Here is a 6,193-nt window from a genome sequence, read left to right as displayed (position 1 = left end):
TTGCTCGTAGCCATAGCTATTCCATTTTGTTTCTATATTCTTCTCACTACAGATAATGGAGTTGGTTCTTGGTCTGATCTTCATTGCATAGGCTACTATGTGACACATGTTTTAGTCAAGAAATAGAAAGCAATTTGATGAGACAGTTTAAATTTTTGATGGTAATGAAGGGCAGGACAAAGCCCTTGAACACAGATTTGATTGAGTACCTCTTCCAGGATATTCTGTGCTTATCCACATATCTACGTATTAGCTTTTAAGCTAATAAGCATGAGGGACTAGATTTAGAATCTTTATCTGAACTAGAGAATCAGTGTCTCTGAGGAAGTAGACTTCAGTTATTAAAAAGCCTTGGCTTAAAAAACTAGATTATTGAGATAATTCCTAAATTCTTCATGTGAAAGACTCCCACAGCCTAACATTAGAACAAAGAGATTTTATTAAGAGAGAAGATAAGTAAGAGTGTAGCTTGACAAAGAATTGGAATACAATGGGAAAATCAGGTACTGTAAGTGAACTAGCTTTGCATTTATTTTCTCATCTGTGGTTGATAATACACTTGAGATCCAAGGAATCTGGAAGCATGATAGAAGACAGAACAGCCTGGCACAAATTAGACAGCTCTGAAATCAGTGCAACCCCCTGTCTCTCAATTGCTATTTTGGTTGTGGATAGAATATGTATTCTGCAGAATTTTAAAATCCCTTCATAAAGTATTTCCTTTGGTGTTCTGCAAGTAGCTGAGTAAAACATCTAAGGAAGTACATGCACAGTAGGCACTTGTCATGACTGGTTTGCACTAGATTTTTTTCTTTTTTCTTTCTTTTTATTTTTTTTTACTCCTTTTACTCTTTGCTCTTTGGGGGGAGGGGGGCTGTCATTCAGTTCCAAAATAAATCACACACATAGAGTCTTTTTCTTTCTTATAAATGCCGAGTCTTAGCTTGGCTTATTCTAGCCAGCTTTTCTTACACTATTCCATCTATCATTTGCCAGTAGACTTTTCCCTTTTCTTATTTCTCTAATCTTACTTTTGCTCTCATTCTGTGGCTGGGTAGCTGGACCCTTCTTTTCTCACTCCTTGATCTCTCTTTTCCTCAAATTTCTCCTCCTTTGTTCTTTCAGCATGCAAGCTCCGTATACTCTTTCCTTTGCCTTGCTATAGACCATTCATCTCTTTATTAGAGCATCAGGGTTTTAGACAGACAAGGAATCATACATTCACAGAAGTAAAAAAAAAAAAAAGAAAGGCAACATAAAAGAATGTAACACCTCTTTGAATAATTAAAACTAATGTTCCACAGCATATGTAACACATCTTAATATAATGTTCTACATTTTTTCAATTTTGCATAATGAAAAGTAAAAAGTTTTAACTTCAACATAGTGAAGTTATACACAAGAAGTTGTGATGAAAGGATGCAGGAGAATACTTAAGCAAGGAATGCTTTGTGGAACAAATAATCAAACAATACTGCAAATTGGCAATTAAAACATTTGAGGTTAAAGCCAGGAGTACACATTAAAGTTTGAGTTTTGCTATTTTATTTACCTATTTTAAGTGCCAGTTGGGAAGTCACATTTTTAAAGTGGAAACCTGAAGTTGTGAAGTTGTAAAGGAGTAGTAGTATTATATAAAGTGATTAAATATTATTTTCTTGAGAAAAAAATAATAATTACTAATGTTGTATAGTATAACCTACTAAACCTCACGAAACATAAAAGCAGATACCTTCTTAATGAAAAGCCAAGCAAATATTAAGGCTCAGAAGAGACAAATATACTTACCAAGTAAAGTGAGTCACCTAAGACCAACACTTCAACTCAAATACCACACTTCTACTATAACCCCTTTCTTAAGCCTTAATGCTTCTTGATTCCAGGCAGGCAAAATATTATGGATGAATTCCTCTTTCTATATCATTCAATCTCTCTTTTTTACAAACTTTTAATTAGTCCCTAACTTTGAGCCATCATTGCTATCTGTTATTAAGTATTAAGAGCTATCCCTGTTCATTTCTCCTCAGCACCTCTCGTCAAGCATCCTACCCTGAGACTTCTCATTTTAATTGTTAATTTTTTTTTCAACAAAGGGCAATTGAGCTTCCCTAATGATCTCAACTTATTTGGAGACTTTCCTGCTGCAGTGCACACCTCCAATAAAAGAAAGGGTAAATTTCACTAGAAATTTCTGAGGGTTTGCTCCTGCCAAGAACAAAATTGGTTCCCTGATAACTGCCTTATCCCCCATATTAATTGTGGTTGTTTGAAAGAAAATAGCTTCTCAAAGAGAGTGGTACTATAAGAAGATGTGGACTTGTGGAATAGTTGTGTTGTTCTTGGAGAAGTGTGTCACTGTGAAGATGGGCTCTGAGGTCTCATATATGCTAAAGATACCACCCAGTGTCTCCAAGCACTTCCTGTTGCCAGCATAAGATGTAGAACTCTCAGCTACCTCTCCAGCACCATGTCTGACTGTAAATTGCCATGTTCTACCATAATGATAATGGACTGAACCTCTTAACTATAAGCCACCCAATTAAATGTTTCCATATATAAGAGTTGCTGTAGGGACTGGAGAGTTGGCACAGAGGTTGAAAGTTGGCCTTCCAGAGATAATGAGTTCAATTCCCAACAACCTCATGATGGCTCACAATCATCAGTGATGAGATCTGATGCCTCTTTCTCGTATGTAGGGAGAGCACTGTATACATAATAAATCAATAAATCTTAAAAAAAAGAATTTCTGCAGTAATGGTGTCTCTTCATAGCACTGTAAACCATAACACAGAAGTTGATAACAGTAATGGGGTTCTACTGTGGAAGTCATGACCAGGTTTTGTTCGGAGAAATTTGGGTTTTGGAAGTTGGGGTTAGTAAAGTAGCAGAATGGTTTAAGAGCTATTTAATGGACCACACCAGTAGGAGAACAGAACACAGTGGTGCTGAGTGATTTGAAGTGTGGGAGTTGCTTCAAGGAGTTGCACAGAAAAATTTTAATATGTTGCCTTGAATTGTTCTTGTGATACTTTTTGCCCTGTCTGAAGTGTTTGCCTGAAGTTAAAGTACAGAGTTTGGGATTCATTTCCTTGGCAGAAGAAATCTCAAAAACAGCCTAGTATAGATTGTATTGTGTTGTTACTTGTGTAAACTTTAATGAAGATCTACAACGTAAAGGAGCAAGCTGAACAAGGAAAAATATTTGAGAAGAAAAGGATCACCAAAAAGTGGAATTGAGCTAAGTCTTATATTCTAGGAAATAAAGAGATTCAGAAATGAAATAAAGGAAGTGATGAACTCAGGGCAAGATGCTACCCATCTAGTATCCAATTTGTCAAAACAAATTAAATCTTAAGCAGGTAGTAGTGGAGCATGCCTTTAATCCCAGCACACAGAAGGCTGAAGTGGGCAGATTTCTGAGTTTGAGGCCATTCTAGTCTACAAAGCATTTTCGAGAAGAGCTAAGCTGAGGCAGTGAAGGGAATCACTGAAAATAGAAAGCTAGTGATGATGTAATCAAATGAGAAGGCCATGCTCTACCCCATCAAGCAGCAGAGCATGGTGAATTCAACAATGTGGGTCTGGCTTCAATGACACAAGGAAGGAATTATGGAACCTTACTCTTTTGCTAAGGAAAGCCACTATGGCCAAGCATGTGTCAGGGGTGTCCCTGAATGGAGGTCTAGAGATGTTATTGCATGAAGCTCTGAAAGTGAAGCCTGGATTGCCTTGTAGTCTTCAAGATATTTGAAAGGCTGAAGCTGTGGAATGCCTGTGGAGGAAAGCTGCTGACTGGGAGTGTAAGCAGCCTAAAAGAAAGAAGTGTGTTGCAGTCAACAAAACTGAAAAGATTTGAAGATCTGAAAAGCACTTTGACATCAGACATGAGATGATACAGAGTTTGGAGTTTGCCCTGATAGTTTTCAGTTTTGCACTGGTCCAGCATTTGCTCACCATGCTCACTTCTCTATGTTTTGGGGAATGGTAATTTACATCTTGTACCATTATATGTTGAAGTTTATGATCTGTTTTGATTTTGATTTTACAGGGGAATACAGTTTAGAAATTAAATCAATTCCTAAAGGGACTTTGAACTTTAGACTTTTAGATAGGTTTGAGACTGTTATATACTATGGAGGCTTTTAAAGTCAGTGAATGCATTTTTGCATTTTGATAGAGCTACAAGCCATTGGGGGCCAAATAGTGTAATGTCATGGTTTGAAACAAAATGACTTCTAAGAGAGAAACACTACTAGGAAGTATGGCCTTGTTGGTGTAGGTATGGTCTTTTTAAACTGTTTTTATTGAGTTATATAATTTTATTCACTCCCCTCTCTATGTCTTCCCTCCCCTTCTATTCTCTCCCATGATACCAATGCTCCCAATTTACTCAGGAGATCTTGTCTTTTTCTGCTTCCCTTGCAGTTTAGATCCATGTATGTCTTTTTTAGGGTCATCACTGTTGTTTAGATTCTCTGGGATTGTGAATTGTAGGTTGATTTTTCTTTGCTTTATGTCCAAAAGCCACATATGAGTGAGTACATATAATATTTGTCTTTCTGAATCTGGGTTACCTCACTCAATATGTTTTCTAGAGTCATCCATTGCTCATATATTTTAAGATGAAACTATTTTTTTCTACTGTGTAGAAATCCATTGTGTAAATGTAAGACATTTTCCTTATCCATTCTTCGATCAAAGCGTATTTAGGTTGTTTCCAGGTTCTAGTTATGAAAAGTAATGCCGTCATGAACATAGCTGAGCACAACCCCAGATGGACAGGGAAAGAACAAGCATAGGACCAAACTAGTCCCTCTAAATGTGGCTGGCAGTTGCATATCTGGGACAGAATGAGGGACCACTGGCAGTGGTGCCAGAATTTATCCCTACTGCTTGTATTAGTTTTTTGGGAACCTATTCTCTTTGGATGTACACCTTGCTCAGCCTAGATATAGTAGGTTAGGCCTTGGACTTTCCATAAAACAATGTGCCTTACCCTTTCTGAGGATTGAATGGGGAGTATGTATAATGAAAAAAGATAGTTTGTTTTCTTTTAAAAAATAGATAAATATAAAAGAAGAATTGCTCTGGTCATGATACCTCTTTATTATAAAAGAAACCCTAAGACATTAAAGAACCGTTTTCTTTTTCTGAAAGACCACTCTAGCTTAATTATAGAAGGTGTCCTTCCTTTGATCCATCATGCTTTCAGGCTATCAACCATATGATTCTTCTAACCACAGTAACTATGTAACACATTAGTATATGTTGCTGCATACAATTATTTACTGTAGTAGAATGGTGATGGATGTAAGGTAAAGGAAATTTTAAAAGCTACATTACTTTGATAGAGAATATGAAAAGTTACCTAGTGAGTCAAGAGCTCACAATGATACAGCAGTATTGTTTTATCAAAATGTATACATATCATTATTATAAGCCTCCTTTGGGCTGCTGTGTAACAGAACTCACATATAATAATGCCTAATATTACTGATTATTGTCTACTTGTCAAGCCTTTTACAATGACTCAGAGATATCCCAATCTTTTAAGCAACATAATGCTCCTATCCCATGCACTTGTTTTTTATCCCCATTTTGCTGGTGATGATGGTGGGGACAAGTGGAAAAGTCAAGACTCTAATATATGTGCTTATACTCTAGGTAATATGACCTAAATACTTGCACCATGGTGTAACTTTGATCCTTAGACACATTTCCTGAGACATAAAATTTGCTTTTAAATATCAAAAACGTTAAGAGTTTTATCTTTTTTTTTTTTAATTTTAATCCTATTGAATGCTGTGAAAGAGGGGAGGCATCACGCTATCTTGAATTTGAAGAAAAACTAAGGGTGGTATGTTGCTATTCCTAGCTCCTTCCTTACACAATGTCATGCAAAATCAGATAGAGTGAATGAGCCCAATCTATGATCTGAACAGTGGCAGAAGACTGGCTTAGCTTAGAACTTGAAATGGCTATGGGTAGAGCTTTCTATGCTGTGTGCCTGTGTGGTCTGCCGAGAGACTTAATGTTTCCAGTCTGAGGGAAGATAAAGAGATGCTTTTCTCATAATGACTTGGTAAGAATATAATTAGTTATCTTCGTTTCTCTACAATAAAACAGATACATTTTGCATTGTCCTCCTCAGGTTTTTTTTTTTTTTTAGGGTAGCCCACCTTTATTTTCAATT

The sequence above is a fragment of the Microtus oregoni genome, unplaced genomic scaffold, assembly GCF_018167655.1.
Source record: "Microtus oregoni isolate MIOR12 unplaced genomic scaffold, Mior012 000041F_ref0000270, whole genome shotgun sequence".
Taxonomy (NCBI): Eukaryota; Metazoa; Chordata; class Mammalia; order Rodentia; family Cricetidae; genus Microtus; species Microtus oregoni.
The sequence above is the reverse complement of the archived record's forward strand: the minus strand, read 5'-3'. Positions refer to the sequence as shown.